Raw genomic sequence first — 21,243 nt, 5'->3', positions numbered from 1 at the left:
AAATATTTGTCTCTTTAATAGTAAAGGATCTTCTAAATACCAACTACCACGACTCTAACATCTTCCGTTTTTGAGACATGTTTCCACTTAAAAGGAATTCAACTCCTCTTCACCCTAGCCCCCAAAAAGATTTCGCCCATAAACGCTTTTTTCTTCGTTTTTAAAGGAGCCCCAAATGTCAATTTTTATGTCAGTAACAACTTTATTTTTTATTAGATGTAAGTATCCTCATACGCGAGAATACGTGTTTGTTTAATTTTAAAGCAGATTCCATATACCAATTTTCACCTCTGCCAAATCTTTCGTTTTTGAGATAATGCCATCCTCATACAAATAATTCATCAAATTTTTCAATTTCTCTCCTCACTTTAGGTGGATTTCCGAAAAAAATACGTATTCCTTTATTTTTAAAGGCAATTCCAAATACCAAATTTCACGTCTGTAACATCTTCAGCTTTTGAGATATCAGGATCCTACTTAATAGACTTCAACCCCATTTTCAGTCACTTTTACCCCTCCACCCAAGTGGTTTTTCAGGAGACAAACAATTCATGTTTCGTTATTTTCAATAGAGATAAAAATACTATTTTTCACTTCGGTACATGTTAAGTTTTTGAGATATACTGTAGAAATGCTCATTATAAATTTCACCCCCTTTTTAGTTCCCCTTAAGTGGAGTTTCCAAAAACAAATCACCTATGTTTCTTTACTTTTACAGGAGATTCCAAATACCAACTTTTACGTCTGTAACATTTTACGTTTCTGAGATAAACTGTAGATACAGTCCTTGTAAAAATTAACCCCAATTTGTCACTCCTCTTTAACCCCCATTAATTAGATTTTCCAAAACTAAAAAATACGTGTTTCTTAATTTTCAAAGGAGTTTCCAAATACCATTTTTACGTCTGTAACATTTTACGTTTCTCAGATATTCTGTAGATATAGTCTTTCAAAAAATTCACCCCAATTTGTCATTCCTGCTTAACCGCCATTAATTGTATTTTCCAAAAACAAAAAATTACGTTTTTTTATTTTTAAAGGAGATCCCGTATACTAATTTTCAGTTCTGTAATATCTTCAGTTTCTGAGATATATGTATCTCCATTAAAGGCATTCAACCCATTATTCACCCTTTTACACCCCTCCTATTGGGATTTACAGAAAACAAAAAAATACGTGTTCCTTTATATTGAAAGGAGATTCTAAATATCAATTTTTACATATGCAAACTTTTAAAGTTTTGAGATATAGATACACTAGTTTTAAAAATCCACCCTCTTTTCACCCCCCACTATTTGAATTTTCCAAAAGCAAAAAAAAAGTTGATTAATTTTTAAAGGAGATCCAAATACCAATTTTCTGGTCAGTAATATCTTCAGTTTCTGAGATATAAGTATCCTCTTTAAAGGCATTCAACCCCTTTTTCACCCCTCCTATTGGGATTTACAGAAAACAAAAAATACGTGTTCCTTTATATTGAAAGGAGATTATAAATATCAATTTTTACATATGCAAACTTTTAAAGTTTTGAGATATAGATACACTCGTTTTAAAAATCCACCCCCTTTTCACCCTCCACTATTTGAATTTTCCAAAAGCAAAAAAAAAGTTTATTAATTTTTAAAGGAGATCCAAATACCAATTTTCTGGTCAGTAATATCTTCAGTTTCTGAGATATAAGTATCCTCTTTAAAGGCATTCAACCCCTTTTTCACCCCTCCTATTGGGATTTTCCGAAAACAAAAAATACGTGTTTTTTAGTTTTAAAGGAGATTCTAAATACCGATTTTTACATCTGTAAACATTTAAAGTTTTAAGATGTAGATACACTCATTTTAATAATTCACCCCCTTTTTCACCCCCATTATTTGGATTTCCCAAAAATGAAAAAATACACGTTTCTTTATTTTTTAAGTAGATCCCAAATACCAATTTTCAGATCTGTAATATCTTCTGGTTCTGAAATATAAGTAGCCTCATTAAAGACATTCAACCCATTTTCACCCTTTTCCACCCTTCCTATTGGGATTTTCCGGAAACAAAAAATACGTGTTTCTTTATTTTTAAAGGAGATTCTAAATACCAATTTTTACATCTATAAACTTTAAATGTTTTGAGATATAGATACACTCATTTTCAAAATTCACCCCCTTTCACCCCCATTAATTGGATTTTCCACAAACAAATAACGTGTTTCTTTATTTTTAAAGGAGATCCCAAACACCAATTTTCAGATGTGTAATATCTTCAGTTTCTGAGATATAAGTATCCTCATTAAAGGCATTCAACCCATTTTCACCCTTTTCCACCCTTCCTATTGGGATTTTCCGAAAACAAAAACATACCTATGTGTTTCTTTATTTTTAATGAAAATTCTAAATACCAAATTTACATCTGTAAACTTTCAAAGTTTTGATATATATATATACTAATTTTAAAAATTCACCCCCTCTTTTTACCCTCCCGTTAATTGGATTTTCAAAAAAAAGTACATGTTTCTTTATTTGTAAAAGAGATCAAAAGTACCGATTTTCAGGTCTGTAATATCTTCAGTTTCTGATATATATAAGTACCGGTATCCTGATTAAAGGCAATCAACCCCTTTTTCACCCTTTTCACCCCTCCTATTGGGATTTTCCTAGAAAAAGTGTTTCCTTATTTTTAAAGAAAATTCTAAATACCAATTTTTACATCTTTAAACTTCTAGAGTTTTTAGATATAGATACACTCATTTTAAAATTTCAACCCCCATTTTACCCCCTTAGCGACGGAATATCCAAAAATCATCTCTTAGCGAACACCTACATCTTCATATGAATGTATCCCCAAAATTTCATTTCTTTATGTCCAGTAGTTTTGGTTCGGCGATGATGAATCAGTCAGTCAGTCAGTCAGGACAAGTTATATATATAAGTAGATTGGATGTTGGTATGTTTGAAGCTAATGAACTCAAAAATTACTGGACCGATTTCGCTGAAATTTTCACAGTTTGTTCCTATTACATCTGAGAGGGATTATGAAGTGGTTTGAACGAAATCTGAATGGCAGTTCGGCACTAAGAGGTGAAAACTAAAATAGGGGAAGATAAGCAAACCGCAAGACAAGTCCGATCAGCGGGTCGCCTACCCAACGGTATGTGTTCCTTAAAACTTATTTCTGCTTTTATCTTCTATATCTTCTATGAACTATGACATTCAAAATGCTGTTTTAGTCAAGTTCATCCCGAGTAGCACCAATAGGGGTGGGCTTGAAAGGGGGGGTGAATTATTAATGTAGAATCCATAGTTTTCGTGGTCGCTGAGATGAATCAATGTACTTCAGATGTTGTTTTAAGTCCAATATCAGCTCCAACGGCATGGGGGTGAGAGATGATAGTGGTGGTGATGGAGATAATTATTGTTTTAAAAAGAATTACAACTAAGCAACTATCCCCTATTAACTAATCAGTGGGGAAGTTGAAAAGATCTGACACTTCGAAAAGTGAAGGTAACGGCCGACGAACGAAAATAACAAGAGTCGACCAAGTGAGGTAGGTTAATTTAGATGAAAGTGATGAGCCTGACACAGGTAAGTTGAAGCAATGCCAGGACTCAGCTAAGGACCTCATGTTCGCAAACCCACGCTCGAAATGTAAGAGCCCTGAGACCCTTTTAGCCGATACTTACGACAAGCAGGGGATTCCCTGGGCGTTATTCTAGCGAAGGTTCCCGCAGGGAACATGGAGGTGGGAAGAGGTGCGAAAGAAATTATACAAAACTACAGATACTACGGAGCAATATGTGTAAAAACTTGGTACACATATGACGTACTATCCGGAAAATAATCGCGTGGTCAACCGCTAGCACAGTATATACATACAAGCATCTCTCTAAAACCAAGACATCGCTCGAACACGTTCGATACCGCCCAAGGTACGTAGAATACAAGGTAGGGATCACGAGAGAGGTGCGCAGCAGCAAAGCAGAGCTGTGACGTCACGCAGGACCCTCGCGTTGAATCTGCTCTGAATGAGGTAGAGGTAGTTCGAATAAGAATCGCTGTACACGCAGAAGCTAGGTGCTAATAATACACGATAGTAACATATCTGTGGTGTATAAGACACCGTGTGTGTTTATTTTATGTGATAAAACGTAAAAAGCAGTAATAGTGTACACTTTTCAGTATGCTTTGTCATGCCATTGCAGGCTGCACAAATCATAGCAGGCACGCGAAGGAACGAAACATACACTTTCATGTATTCCCTAAAGCCACTGACCTAAATAAATGGTGACAGAAGTAATCAAGTCATTATCGAAAGCTATCTTTCTCCTCTTCGAGGGTTCGGAAGGCTTTATGACCATCCTCTTTCGACAGCTGTGACGCGAAAGGTGAGATCATTGCTTCTTAGACTCAATGCTTCCGAGGCGATAAGAAATTACATCTGTTCTCCGGAATATTATGAAACACTACGCCCAAATATGTTACATGCTACTGATGAACTCGATCAAAACTCGGATATCGTGTGCCAGTGTAAGGCCAGCGTTGAGCCCACAACGTCCAATTCTTCACCGGAGAATGAACAAGGGTTCGTTTAAGCCCTTGAAGAGCTAGTAAAACAGCTCGAGGACAGTCGTGAAACCAAGGATCGTGATGAGCTGCTTGAAAACTTCACTGGCTGTATTGTAGCTTTTATGGTAAAGAAGAAGAACCTAGATATAGAAAGCGATTACGGAAAGAAAACAGGTCAAACTACAAGGGGTGGAAATTAGATTTCAATAAGAGTTCCATTTTTTTTTTTTTTTGCAGGTTGCTTTACGTCGCACCGGCACAGATAGGTCTTATGGCGACGATGGGACAGGAAAGGGCTAGGAGTGGGAAGGAAGCGTCCGTGGCCTTAATTAAGGTACAGCCCCAGCATTTTCTTGGTGTGCAAATGGGAAACCACGGAAAACCATCTTCAGGGCTGCCGATAGTGGAGTTCGAACCCACTACCTCCCGAATACTGGACACTGGCCGCACTTAAGCAACTGCATCTATCGAGCTCGGGAAAGAACTGAAAGAGTGTTCTAACATCATCACAAACCTTACGGATATCCTGAAGAAGAAATTCCCCGAAATTTATGAGCTTGCAAGTTGCTTCGTGAGAAGCCGTTCTTTTATTCGAATGGAGACCGGGTTTCAGTTAATACAATACCGATAAAGAAAGAAGAAAAGCAAAGAAATTCCACTGATGCTTTGGATACGTGTGTTTGATATTCTTTTTTTAAATATCAGCATTATTCTTTGTGAATAACAAGCCTGTTATTTTTTATGAAAGGTAATTTATTATGTTGTATATGAAACCAGTGCTAAGAATGTTAGTATACAGGCTCATTAATTTATATGGCCTATATATTGTTAACGTGGAATTTGTCAGTTCCTGGCACTTGGAGGAGCACATTTACTGTACCGTTCTGTGGACAGTTTCCTAACATTTGCTGTTTGTGTTGTTGACAGTGTATATAGTTTCCCAATATTGCTTGTAACAACGGACATATTTCTTGCAGTCATCAAGCTTTAATGTTCGAGTCTGTAACAATTAGAGCCCCTTGCTACTGTTATCATGGGTGTTGAGAACATGAACATATGAAATGGCCATTCCACTGGGATCACAGTCTTAGCATTGTTACAACCTTTTATACAGATCGAAATACTTCAGTAACGCTGCTGGTTTCACACTGTATTTTATCTCCTATTATTACTCTCGTAATAGTGAAGTGGATTGCCTTTTGTTAGGTGATGTTAAAATGTCAATGAAGTTCTCTTATCTCTAACTTGTGGCTAAAACAGAATAGCTTACAGCTGTATATTAGCCTACCTCATACAGAAGACAAGGCGCTGAGGGTTCATGTTGACGTCATCGACGGCCAAGCGTGGTGGGGAGACCTGCGCGTGATCCCTACCTGTTACTCTAACTACCTTGGATACCGCCAGCGTAGTCGCCGTGCACTCCGAAAAGGTTTACATTTTCAAATGCTGACAATCGCTAATATCTCTCCTCGAAAATCCATGTTTCTTACTTAGCACCACAAATACTACTAACGACAGAAAAATGAGTCAGCGAGTACCGCTGCTCATTGCTTCGCGAGATAAACCATTCTGAGTAAGGACGGGAGAGATAGTAATATTCTTATGAAACACAGTTACTTTAATTATATACTCGTGGGGTTCCAGAAGTGTGCATCCCTTGAACGTCTGGGTCCTACGTCGTATATCACATGGATGAGCTCCGATAAGCAGCTGAGTTTCATAGGACATATTTACCATACCAAATGATATATTATTACTACTACTACTACTACTAATAATAATAAATAAACTCAAATTCTCGACCCGAGCTTAAACAGCTCTTTACAGGCACACCTTCAATGGAGGTGAGCTGTATGTATACTATTTAGACCACATTCTAGCCTTCCTGCCTTTCTTAAATCTCTGGCAGTACCAGAAATCGAACCAAGGTCTCCGAAGACGGCAGCATTATTGTTTTAAGTTCCACTATCTTCATTTACAGTTTTCAAGGACGCCGACCTGCTGCTACTTTGTCCCGCAGGAGTTCATTTACGTACCAGTAAATCTACCCACACGGGGCTGGCGTATTTGAGCACCTTCAAATACCACCGAACTAAACTAGGATCGAACCTGCAAGTATTTGGGAATATGCAAGTGTTGTTTGTGTGTGATGTGCCAGTTATAATAAGTGAAATGAATTAGGTGAGATATTCACAAACTCAAACTCTGAATTATTAGGCACTGTTCAATGTTTTTTTAGAAAGAGCCTATTTTGTTTATATTTTTACAGGTGTCTGTCTCTTCATATACTTTTACGAAGCGGTCAATTAAGTTATATCTTCTTGTAATTTATACATATAACCTCACTATTTGCTGATTACCTTATTTTCTCGTATAGATACCTATAATTGCCCCATCTTACACATTTCAATATATTATAATTCACGTAAAGCAATGCGATGTCTTGGTTTCTGTGCTTTCTGGTTTAGCCTTGGGACCAATACATTTTTGGTTGAATTCATATCTCTTTATTCATTTCTACCCTGTAGGTGAGCCCATTCAGTGGTGTTGATGACGTCATTATCGCCGTACTGATGGCTCTACTTAAAGATCGGAATCGTTACTATTACTGAATACTGGCCGCACTTAAGCGACTGCAGCTATCGAGCTCGGTGACGGAAACATAGTATCCAGTAATCGGAAGATAGTGGGTTCGAGCCACACTGTCGGCAGCCCTGAAGATGGTTTTCCGTGGTTTCCCATTTTCACACCAGGCAAATGCCGGGGCTGTACCTTAATTAAGGCCACGGCCACGGCCGCTTCCTTCAAATTCCTAGGCCTTTCCTATCCCATCGTCGCCATAAAACATATCTGTGTCGGTGCGACGTAAAGCAAATAGCAAAAACAACAAAAAAACAAAAAATACAGAAACATAGAAATCAGTACAGTACCTGTGTCATATTATGATTACCGGTACATGAAGTACTGAACTTGAAGTACCTAAAGACACTTGTAATAAATTACCTTCAGCATTTTTTTTAAGAGTGTAATTACCGATACTGCGTTTCCAGAAGGTTACCCCAGTATGTTGACAAACACTGAATGCCTCTTGAGCTGACCATTAAATTATGTATGGTAACTGTTGTTATCCATTCATGTGGTATTTCTTTGGGTTCTAAGGCAAAAATACTCTGTACATTTGCAACAAGAGTGATGTTCTTAGCTACTCTTAACTAGTTTATTGATAACCCATGCAGCTATATAGTACAAAGTGTTGGTGGTGATTATTGTTTTAAGAGGAAGAGCAACTGGGCAACCATCCTTTACAAACAGTAATCAGAAGAAAACAAATGGAAGGGTCCAGCACTTCGAAAAGTGAAGGTATCGCCAAAAGAAAGATGGAGGCTACAAATTGAGTGGAAATGAAAAACTTCCTAGGCCCCGAATGCGCTAAATGATGTCGCGGTCGGAAATGAACAAGTGTTGACCAGGGGAGGTCGGATGGGCTAGAATAGGTGAGAGCCTGACACAAGTAAGTGAAAGCAATGTCAAGATTCAGCTAAGGGCCTCGTAGTCACAACCCAAAATAGATTTCCCCTTGTGGGTGGGGGCAATAGAATAACACCCACGTTATCCCCTGCCTGTCATAAGAGGCGACTGAAAGGGGCGTCAGGAGCTCCTAACTTGGAAGCATGGGTTGGTGACCACGGGGCTCTTAGCTGAGTCCGAACATTCATGCATATGATAATAATAATAATAATAATAATAATAATAATAATAATAATAATAATAATAATAATAATAATAATAATAATAATAATAGCTAAGAAAATTAAAGCCATTGGTAGACACGATTCCATAAGAAATTGAAATTCAGTCACTATTAAGTTGAGTTAACCTAGGTTAGGCTATTTTAGGGATTATATTAGGATATTACAGTAGTTGGTTAGTGCGAGTGAAGCGAGTGTTGTGATCTTTAAGTATTTGTCACCCATATAATCTACTCTAGAGAGCATTTAAGATGAATGAAATATAGCTGTAAATAATAACAACAGTACGTATTAAGACTGCTATTAATAATTCCTGTATTCATGGCAAGCTGGACACAAATTGTTGGTTTGAAGTGATAGGCCTATTGCTCGTTGTGATTGTAATTCGTAAATGAACAGGAAAAAGCATTTAAAATATCTGTGAAACATTTCCACAATGCATTTAGGGTTAGAAAAATACTGTCTGTAGTATAGGCTACATAAAAAGAAATGGAATGAAATGGCGTACGGGAGCGTCCGAGGACAGGTTCGTCTCGCCAGGTGCAGGTCTTTTGATTTGACACCCGTAGGTGACCTGCGCGTCGTGATGAGGATGAAATGATGATGAACACGACACAACACCCAGCCCCCGTGCCAGCGAAATTAACCAATTATGGTAAAAATTCCTGACTCTGCCGGGAGTCGAAACCGGAACCCCTGTGACCAAATGATAGTACGCTAACCATTTAACCATGTAGCCGGACACGTGAAAAGGGAATTTTCATTAATATCAGTGCTACTATTACACATTTCCTGTTACTTTCCTTGCTTGCTTTGAAAGACAATTCTCTTTCTTTGGGAAGTTTCCTATTATATGTCAAAGACTTGGGTGGATTAGGGACGTTGAAAATTGTTGGGCTGGAATTCCACTTGAGTAGTTTTCGTCCATCTGCCCTCGTTAGTTCAAATTGCGATTCTTCAAAATGATGCTAGAAGAAAATACATAATAGGACCTATAAATATAAAACATCGTTCATATAAATATATTATTATTCAGGAAAAATTCGAATGTATAACTTCACTAGGTTGCCATTTGTCACGCCTACAGTTTTGTACCCACTGAGCTCTCCTTTGCTTATCTCTCGGGAAGCGGAACACTCTAATTCCGTCAGTTATCTTATTTTGACAATTTGGTGCGGCACAGTATACCATTTTCCTTCAAAATACAAGCAATAACTCATTATACATCGGGTACGCCCACATAACAACGATATTTAAGACCCAATATGGCCGCCACCGCAAAGGATTGTGGTATCGTGACTAGACCTCCCTAGACAGACCTTGTCGAAACCTCTTGAGCAGTGCTGCTGTCTGATGGAGCGAGCGAACACAATTCGGTCTAGCTGTCGTCCACATACTTGATTAAAATACTCCACCGAAATTACTAAAGAATCGTCCTTGTTTCATAATAGATGTCTCAGACGTGTGACGAAAGTGTCCGTACTGCTGAATTGGTCGTTTATTTGTACTAGGATTGGGAAAGTAGCGACCGTGGCCTGTCTTATCAAGTTATCACCCCGCTAATGGCCTGAAGTTGGATGGGAAATCTTGGAAAATACATTCTAGGATGCTCGACGGTGGGATTTTCACACTCTTTTTTAATCAATATGCCGAGCGAGCCCAACTGTACCGTATTCCAGTCTACAGACAACACTGTAGATAGAAAGATAGACAAAAATATTATTTATTCTGACAAATTGAGGGACATTTTTTCTTCTTCAAAGGTAAACAACAACAACAACAACAACTACTACTACTACTACTACTACTACTACTACTACTACTTTTTTACAACTTGTTTTACGTCGCACCGACACAGATAGGTCTTATGGCGACGATGGTACAGGAAAAGGGCTAGGAGTGGGAAGGAAGCGGCCTTGGCATTAATTAAGGTACAGCCCCAGCACTTGCCTGATGTGAAAATGGAAAACCACGGAAAACCATCTTCAGGGCTGCCGACAGTGGGATTCGAACCCACTATCTCCCGAATATTGGATACTGGCCGCACTTAAGTGACTGCAGCTATCGAGCTCGGTCTACTGCTACTACTACAACTAATAATAATAATAATGTCCGCCTGTGTGGTGTAGTGGTTAGTGTGATTAGCTGCCTCCCCCATAGGCCCGGGTTCGATTCCAGACTCTTTCACGTAATTTGAGAAGTGGTACGAGGGCTGGAACGAGGTCCACTCAGCCTCGGGAGGTCAGCAGAGTAGAGGGGAGTTCGATTCCCACCTCAGCCAACCTCGAAGTGGTTTTCCACTTCTCCTCCAGGCAAATGCCGAGGTGGTACCTAACTTAAGGCCACGTCCTCTTCCTTCCCCTTCCTTGGCTATCACTTCCGATCTTCCTATCCCCCACAACGCCCCTGTTTAGCTTAACAGGTGAGACCGCCTGGGCGAGGTACTGGTCTTCCTTCTCAGTTGTAACCCGACCCAAAGTCTGACCCTCCAGGACACTGCCCTTGAGGTGGCAGAGGTGGGATTCTTCGCTGAGTCCGAGGGAAGAAAGCAACCCTGGAGGGTAAACGGATTAAGAAAGAAAGAAAGAAAGAAAGAAAGAATAATAATAATAATAATAATAATAATAATAATAATAATAATAATAATAATAATAATAATAATAATAATAATAATAATGGGCATTTTTCCTTCTTCAGAGGTAAACTACTACAACTATTAGGGGTCTACTAATACTGTTATTGGTATTACGTCGCACTAACAATTTTAACGGTTTTCGGAGATATGAGGTGCCGGAATTTTGTCCCTGAAAGAATTATTTAACGTGCCAGTAAATTTACCGACACGAGGGTGACATATTTGAGCATTTGAAATACCACCTGAATAAACCTGGATCGAAATCGCTAACTTGAGCTCAGAAGTCCAGCGCCTTACCACCTGAGCTGCACAGCCCTGCTGCTGCTGCTATTATTATTATTATTATTATTATTATTATTATTATTATTATTATTATTATTATTATTATTATTAGTAGTAGTAGTAGTAGTAGTAGTAGTAGTAGTAGTAGTGTACATGATACTAGTAATCCGAATAACTTGTACCCTTGCATGTAGAAAATCTGGCCCATATCCGCAGATCCAATAGTGTTTATCGTTCCGTAAAGTTTCCGCATTAACCTTACACCTCACTCCACTCGGCCATTGCTCCGTCTGTTTATGACTGGCTTGAAGTCAATCGGGAGACACAAATAGGAACCAATGAATGTACCATGAAAAATGAAGAGTGGATTAGAAATAGCCTTCTTTAATGAAATTTGCTATTATTGGAATAAATATTGATGAAGGTTGACACTAGAGAGGGTGAGCCTCTTAGACACTTCAGCCCAGAGGCTGGTTGGATTCGTAGGTTATCCGGTGATACAGTTTGCTTTACATCGCACTGGCGACGATGGGTTAGGAATAATACAGGGTTAGGAGTGGGAAAGAAGTGACAGTGGTCTTAATTACGGTACATTCCCAGCATTTGCTTCATCTTCAGGACTGCCGATAGTAGTGGTTCGAACGCAATACATCCCGATTGCAAACTGACCCAAACCGTATGCGGTTGTGGAAAGCGGCAAAGAACCGCTGGTGGCACCAAAATATAGCATACTCTGCAAGATGAGGATTGTGGTAGTTTGCCATTGCTTTCCTCACAAGGCCCGTATGACTGACCATATGAGCAACTCTAATCATAACATTCAGACACACCAGTTGCTTGGAGCACCATACGGCGGTCCTACTTCGGAGTGGCGTTTCATGGTCGACCCGAACATGCAGGACGAGATTGGGTGCCGTCATGTACCCATTGAATCAATCCACGCGCACTTGTCCGCATACCTTGAAACCATGATTCAGTATGACATTACTTCAGAACTGTCTTCTTGTAAATTGTGTAACTATTAATCTGACTAAAACACATTATATCATCTATATATATTAATTAATATGTACTGACTGACTGACTCATCATCGCCGAGCCAAAACTACTGGACATAAGGGAATGAAATTTTGGGGATACGATTATATTAGAGTGTAGGTGCTCACTAAGGAAGGATTTTTGGATATTCCGGCGCTAAGGGGGGCGAAAAGGGGGGGGGTGAATTTTTAAAATGTGGATATCTATATCTCTAAAGCTTAAAAGTTAACAGACGTATTAGTTGGTATTTGGGATCTCCTTTAAACATAAAGAAACACATATTGTTTTGTTTTCGGAACATCTCATTAAGGGGGAGTGAAATATGGGGGGAAAGGAGTTGAACACCTTTTATGACTAGACTTATATCTCAAAACTGAAGGTTGCAGACGTGGAAATTGGTATATGGAATCTCCTTGAACAGTAAAGTAACACGCATTTTTGGGGTGGGGTGACACCAACTTAACGGACAGGGGTGGAGTGAAAAAGGAGTTGAATTCTTTTTATGAGTATACTTAAATCTCAAAAACTGAAGATGTTGCAGACATGAAAATTTATATTCGGAACGTTCTTTCAAAGTAAAGAAACACGTAATCTCTTGTCTTTTGAAAATCCACTTAAGGGGGTGAATTAATTGAAAAATTAGCCGAATTCTTTGTATGAGGATATTTATATATAAAAAATTAAACATATTACACACGTGAACATTTGTATAAGGAATCTCCTTTACAAATAAAGAAATACGCAATTGTTTTTTTCGGAAAATCAACGTAAGGGGTGTGGGGTTGAAAGTAAGTAAATAAGGAGTTGAAATATGTTTATGAAGATACTCTATCTTAAAAACTGAATCTGTTATAGACGTGAAAGTTGGTATTTTGAATTTCCTTTCAAAATAAGGGAACATGTAATTTTTGTTTTTGGAAGGTCCACTTAAGGCGGGAGAAGGGTGGAAAATATGAAGAAGAAGAATTATTTTATGAGCATACATTTATCTCAAAAACGGAAGGTGTTACACACATACAGACATCAACTCTGGTATTTGGAATCTTATTTAAAAATAATGAAACAAGTATTTTTTGTTTTCGGAAAATCCAGTTAGGGGGCTGAAAGGAATTGGAATATCGGGTGAATTTTTAAAATGAGTACCGGTGTATCTATATTATATGTCAAAAACTTAATAAGTTAGTGACAAGAAACTTGGTATTTGGAAAGTACTTTAAAAATACAGGAACATGTACCATTTGTCTTCGGAGGAGGCACTTAACGGGGGTGATAAGAAGTGAAAAGTAGTTTAATTATTTTTTATGAGGACACTTATATCTTAAAAACTGAAGATATTACAGACGTGTAAGTTGGTATTTGGAATCTCCTTTAAAAGAAAGATACGTATATTTTTGTTTTCGGAAAATACACTTAGATGGGTGTGGGGGTGGGGAAGGACTGATCAAGGGGTTGAATTCCTTTAATGGGGATACTTATGTATATCTCAAAAACTGAAGGTGTTACAGATGTGGGAATAGGTATTTGGAATCTCCTTTAAAAAGAAATATGTATTTATTTTTTCTACTCGAGAGAAGACTTGTTTCTCGCATGTAGTTCTATATCGCGTGGTCGTCTTAGCCCCAAAAGGGAATACCACAAACATGGTTTACAAAGATTTTCTGGGGTAAATGGCACTCAATTTTAGGTGAGTTTTTTACCTCAGAATATTCAGATAATATCTTAGTACAATGCCGAGGAACCATTACTTTGATCAAATTACGAAATCCACGCGAGCGAAGCCGCGGGTAATTGCTAGTATATATATATATATACCAAAAAATCTAAAGATGTTACAAACGTGAAAACTGGTATTTGGATTCACCTTTAAAAATTAAAAATCACGCATTTGGGGGGAAACAACTTGGAAGGGGGGATCAAAACGGAGATGAATTCCTTTTACGAGAATACATAATTCTAAAAAACTGAAGCTGTTAAAGTCGTGATAATTGGTATTTGGAAGCTCTTTTAAAGAGACGGGTAATGTTTGTTTTTGAAAAATTCACTTGAGTGGGGAGAGTGAAAGGAAGTAAAGAAACTGAATTCTTTTTCTGGAGAAACTTATATCTCAAAACTGAAGGTTACAGACGTGGAAATTGGTATTTGGAATCTCCTTTAAAAATAAAGAAATACGCATTTTTTGGGTGGGGGAAACCAACTTAACGGACGGGGGTGCAATGAAAAAGGAGTTGAATTCTTTTCATGAGGATACTTATATCTAAGAAACTGAAGATGTTACAGACTTGAAAATTTGTATTTGGAATTTTCTGTCAAAGTAAAGAAACATGCAATCTTTTGTCTTTGGAAAATCCACTTAAGGAGGGTGAATTAATTGAAAAAATCGTTGAATAGTTTGTATGAGGATACTTATATCTCAAAAACTAAAGATGTTACAGACGTAAAAATTAGTATTTAAAATCTCCTTTAAAAATAAAGAAACATGCATTTGGAGGGGGAGGGGGGGAATCAACTTGGGGCGGGGGCGGTGAAAAAGAAGTTTGTTTCCTTTTTATGGGGATACATATATCTCAAAAATGAAGATGTTACAGTCGTGATAATTGGCATTTGCAAACTCCTTTATCAATAAAGAAATACGTTTTTTTGGTTTTCGGAAAATTCACCTAAGGTGGGAGGGTTAAAGGAAGTGAAAAATTCTAATTCTTTTTATGTAAAAACTTATATTTCAAACACTTAAGGTTACACCCGTGAAAATTTGTATTTGGAATCCCTTAAACAAATAAAGGAACAAGCACTTTTGGAGTGGGGTGGATCAACGTAACGCGCTGGGGTGAAAAAGGAGTTGAATGATTTTTATGAGGATACTTAAATCTCAAAATCTGAAGATGTTAGAGGCATGAATATTTGTATTTGGAATCTTCCTTGAAAGTAAAGAAACACGTGTTCTTTTGTTTTCGGAAAATCCAATTAAGGGGGTAAATGAATTGAAAAATTTGTTGAATTCTTTGTGTGAGGATACTTATATCTCAAAAGCTAAAAATGTTAAAGACGTGAAAATTGGTGTTTGGAATCTCCTTTAAAAATAAAGAAACACGCAATTTTTGGGAGGAGAGGAATCAACGCGTAGGAAGGGGGATGAAACGGGGGATGAATTACCTTTATGAGTATACTTATACCTCAAAAACTGAGGATGTTACAGACGTGAAAATAAGTATTTGGAATCTCCTTTAAAAATGAAGAAACACGCATTTTTTTCGGAAAATCGGCGTAAGAAGTGTGGGGTTGAAAATAAGTAAATAAAGAGTTGAAATATGTTTATGAGGATACTTTATCTTAAAAATTGAAGCTGTTACAGACGTGAACGTTGGTATTTTGAATTTCCTTTCAAAATAAAGAAACATTCTTTTTTTTTTTTTTGGAAAGTCATCTTAAGGCGGGAGAGGGGTGGAAAGAAGTGAAAAAGGAGACGTACAGGCATGAAAACTTGTATTTGGAATATCCTTTAAAAATAATGAAACACGTATTTTATTGCTTTCGGAAAATCCAGTTAAGGGGCTGAAAGGAATTGGAAAAGCGGGTGAATTTTTAAAATGAGGACCGGTATATCTACACTATATGTCAAAAGCTTAACACATTAGAGACAAGAAACTTGGTATTAGGAAAGTCCTTTAAAAATACAGGAACCTGTACCTTTTTGTTTTTGGAGAAGGCACTTAACAGGGGGTGAAAGGAAGTGAAAAATAGTTAATTTTTTTTGAAGATACTTATATCTTAACAACAGGAAATGTTACAGACGTGAAAATTGGTATTAGGAATCTCCTTTAAAAATAAAGAAACATGTATTTTTGTTTTCGGAAAATACACTTAGATGGGGGTGAGGGTGGGGGGAAGAACTGATCAAGGGGTTGAATTACCGGGCGAGTTGGTCGTGTGGCTAGAGGGGCGCGGCAGTGAGCTTGCATCCGGGAGTTAGTGGGTTCGAATCTCAGTGTCGGGAGCCCTGAAGATGGTTTTCCGTGGTTTCCCATTTTCACACTAGGCAAATTCTGGGGCTGTACCTTAATTAAGGCGACGGTCGCTTCATTCCAATTCCTACGCCTTTCCTATCCCATCGTCTCCATAAAACCTATCTGTGTCGGAGCGACGTAAAGCCACTAGCAAAAAAAGGGAGTTGAATTCTTTTTATGGGGATACTTATGTATACCTCAAAAACTGAAGACGTTACAGATGTGGGAAAAGGTATTTGGAATCTCCTTTAAACATAAAGAAACATGTATGTATTTTTTCGACTTGAGAGAAGGCTGTTTCTCACATGTACAGTTCTATGTAGCATGGTCGTCTTAGCCGCAAAAGGTAATACCACAAACATGGTTTACAAAGAATTTATGGGGTAAACGGAACTCAATTATTGGGTGAGTTTTTATACTTTAGGAATTTTCAAATAATATCTTAGTACAATGCCGAGGATCGAGTACTTTGATTAAATTACGATATCTACGCGAGCGAAGCAATTACTAGAAATTACCCGCGGCTTTTGGGGCTAAGACGACCACGCGACATAGAACTGTACATGTGAGAAACAGTCTTCTCTCAAGTGGAAAAAATAAATACATATTTCTTATTTTAAAAGAGATTCCAAATACCTATTCCCACATCTGTAACACCTTCAGGTTTTGAGATATACATAAGTATCCCCATAAAAAGTATTCAACCCCTTGATCAGTCCTTCCCCCACCCCCACACCCATCTAAGTGTATTTTCCGAAAACAAAAATACATGTTTCTTTCTTTTAAAGGAGATCCCAAATACCAATTTTCACGTCTGTAACGTCTTCAGTTTTTAAGATGTAAGTGTCCTCATAAAAAATATTCAATTGTTCTTCACTTCTTATCACCTCCCGTTAAGTGCCTCCTCCGAAAACAAAATGGTACATGTTCCTGTATTTTTAAAGGACTTTCCAAATACCAAGTTTATTGTCTCTAACTTGTTAAGTTTTTGACATATAATGTAGATATACCGGTACACATTTTAAAAATTCACCCCATTTTCCAATTCCTTTCAGCCCCCTAACTGGATTTTCCGAAAACAAAAAATACGTGTTTCATTATTTTTAAATAAGATTCCAAATACCAGTTTTGATGTCTGTACATGAGTAACACCTTCCGTTTTCGAGATAAGTGTATGCTCATAAAAATAATTCAACTTCTTCTTCTTCTTCTTCTTCTTCTTCATACTTTCCACCCTTCTCCCGCCTTAAGTGACCTTCCAATGACAAAAAAATTACATGCTCCTTTATTTTGAAAGGAAATTCAAAATACCAACTTTCACGCCTGTAACAGATACAGTTTGTAAGATAGAGTATCTTCATAAACATATTTCAACTCCTTATTTACTTAAGTTCAACCCCACACCCCTTACGTCGGTTTTCCGGAAAAAATCAAATGCGTGTTTTTTTATTTTTAAAGGAGATTCCAAACACTAATTTTCACGTCTGTAACATCTCGAGTTTTTTGAGATCTAAGTATCCTCATAAAAGTAATTCAGCTCCTTTTTCACCCCAACCCCTTTCCTACCCGTTAAGTTGATTCCCCACTCCCCAAAAGTACGTATTTTTTATTTTAAAGGAGATCCCAAATAACAGTTTTCACGTCTTTAACATCTTTAGTTTTTGGGATATAAGTATCCTCATACAAAGAATTTAACTAATTTTTCAATTCATTCACCCCCTTTAAGTGGATTTTCCGAAGAAAAGAGAACACGTGTTTCTTTACTTTGAAAAAAGATTTTTAATATAAATGTTCATGCCTCTAACATCTTCAGTTTTTGAGATGTAAGTATCCTCATAAAAAGAATTCAAATCCTTTTTCTCCCCAGCCCGTTAAGTTGATTCTACAGCGCCCCTCTCCAAAAAATGCGCGTTTCATTATTTGTAAAGGAGATTCCAAATACAAATGTTCATGTGTGTAACATCTTTAGTTTTTGATATATAAGTATCCTCATAAAAAGAATCCGACTAATTTTTCAATTAACCCTCACCCCGTTAAGGGGATTTTCAAAAGACAAGAGATTACGTGTTTCTTTACTTTGAAAGAACGTTCCGAATATAAATTTTCATGTCTGCAACATCTTCAGTTTTTGAGATATAAGTATCCTCATGAAGAGAATTCAACTCCTTTTTCACTCCACCACCGCCCGTTAAGCTGGTGTCACCCCACGCCAAAAATGCGTGTTACTTTACTTCAAGGAGATTCCAAATACCAATTTCCACGTCTGCAACCTTCAGTATTGAGATATAAGTCTACTCATAAAAGGTGTTCAGCCCCTTTCCCCCCCATTTCCACTCCCACTTAATGGGATTTTCCGTAAACAAAACAATACGTGTTTCTTTATGTTTAAAGGAGATCCCAAATACCAATTAATACGTCTATTAACTTTTAAGCTTTAGAGATATAGATATCCACATTTTAAAAATTCACCCCCTCCTTTTCGCCCCCCTTAGCGCCGGAATACCCAAAAATCCTTCCTTAGTGAGCACCTACACCCTAATATAATTCTATCCCCAAAATTTCGTTTCTTTATGTCCAGTAGTTTTGGCTCGGCGATGATGAATCAGTCAGTCAGTCAGTCAGTCAGTCAGGACATGTTAATTAATATATATATATAGATGATATAGTGTGTTTTAGTCAGATTAATACTTACACGATTTGCAAGAAGGCAATTCTGAAGTAATGTCATAATGAATCATGATTTCAAGGTATCCGGACAAGTGGCCATGTAAAACCCGTGAGTGTCATCAGCAAATAGAGACTATCAACTGTACAATTTTAGTGATCCTATATCATATATGACAAAAAGAATGGGACCGAGTAATGAACCTTGAGGTACACCTATGTATATATATAGGCAATATGATACTCTTCGCATTATTACAGGAACAAACTTGTTCTCTGTCTGTAAGGTAATTTATAAACCAGTTTAATACTGTTGCTCTATCTCCAGCAGCTTCCAATTTAGTGATAAGGATATCTTGATCCACTGTTTGGAAGGCTTTCTTCAAGGCGATGAATAATCCCGCAGCTATATTTCTTGAGTCTAAGGTGTCCTGAAGTTTAATTGTTATATCGTCTATTGCGTTGTATGTACTAGAATTTGGTAAAAATCCATATGGTATGTAAAAAACTATTTTTAAGTAAAAAGCTATGCAATCTCTCTTTAACTGTTTTCTTAAATAGTAGATAAGACAGGTAGTATAGAAATTAGACGATAATTATTTGCGTAAAATGTATCTAAACTTTTGTGTATTGGTATAATTTTAGCGACCTTCAACATTTTGGGGACAGTAGCCTCACTAACGATTTATTTACAAGTTGTGTAATATTGGGGACTAGGTATGGAGCGTCTTTATATATTAGGTTGTTACACTATAACAGTCACAGCTGCTGGTCATTTTCAGTTTCCTGATTGTATTTAATACTTCATTATCATTGGTATTGTGTAAAAATTGAGAACTACATGGACCTGTTCCTAAACTGGGAGTGGTTTTATATGGAAACTTATCAGCTAAATTCAGACCAACATTAGGCTAGTGAAATATTAATTAAATGTTATTGGTATTTCTAGTGGATTTGTGATAACCGTATTCTGTACTCTGAAGTGTATTTCTTTACTATCATTATTGCTGTCGGTGATTAGGATTTCATATACTACTTTCCAATAGATTTCTGTAGTATTTTGTCTGTCGATAAAATATGAATTTCCTATTTCACATTTCATTTTAGCTACTTTTCTACATAGTGATTTGTAGTCCCCTACCAGTTCTTCTGAATAATATTCTCACCCCCTTTCTGTTTCTAAGGTGTTGCCTTTTAATTTTGTACAAACCTTGTTCTTATGTTCAACATGTTTCAAGAGGTCAGTTGTCACCCATGGGCATGTTGGTCTCTTAGTGTTTAAGTTATCTTGGTTGTTGACGAACAGCGTACACTTTTCATCTATATAGCTAATTAGTTTATTTACTACTGTGTCACACTTATCATCCTTATCAATTAGTATGGGATTATTAAACATATGTTCAATTAAACTTTTAACATATATTATTTTGTTTACCAAACGTTTCTTATTTGTTTGTACAACGATCTGATTTTTAAATTCAAATATTAATGCATTATGGTCACTAAAATCAATGTTTCAAATTGAAACAATGGTGTTCGTTTATACATTGCCTGACAAATGAAGTTAAGCACCCAGAAGGAACGATCCTATAATATCCAATTTCGGTATACGTACATACCATTGATGTGTGAGTAAATTATTAGATTTACAAACATCTGTACTATGTAGAACATCCACCAGAGTGCTTTCGTGTTGATAACTTGTTACCAGTCAACTGTCGTGAATCAGACAGTTAAGCAAGACGTGTAGACAGGACTACGTACAGTACGAAGCACCCGCCATGCCTCGCAGACGCGTTAGATAGCCTATTCACCAACTGGCAGCATTTGACAGAGGCTGCATTGTGGGACTGAATGAGACTGGTTGGTCGTATCGTACAATTGCCGGGCATGTGGGCCATCCGGATGTCACAGTGGCACGATTTTGGATCGATTCAATGGGTACATGAGGGCACCCAGTCGCGTCCTGCATGTTCGGGTCGACCATGAAACGCCACTCCGAAGTAGGACCGCCGTATGGTGCTCCAAGCAACTGGTGTGTCTGAATGTTATGAAAAGTGTTGCTCATACGGTCAGTCATACGGGCATTGTGAGGAAAGCAATGGCAAACTACCGCAATCCTCATCTTGCATCTTGGTGCCACCAGTTCTTTGCCGCTTTCCACAACCGCATACGGTTTGGGTCAGTTTGCAATCGGGATGTATTGCGTTCGAACTAGTGATGGGACATTCGATTCATTTTACTGAATCGATTCATTTGATTCCGTTCACGTTACTGAATCGATACAGTGATCCGATTCACGGGACATTACTCACCGCTCCTACTG

The sequence above is a fragment of the Anabrus simplex genome, chromosome 2 (assembly GCF_040414725.1).
Source record: "Anabrus simplex isolate iqAnaSimp1 chromosome 2, ASM4041472v1, whole genome shotgun sequence".
NCBI lineage: Eukaryota > Metazoa > Arthropoda > Insecta > Orthoptera > Tettigoniidae > Anabrus > Anabrus simplex.
This window is presented reverse-complemented; position numbering follows the sequence as displayed.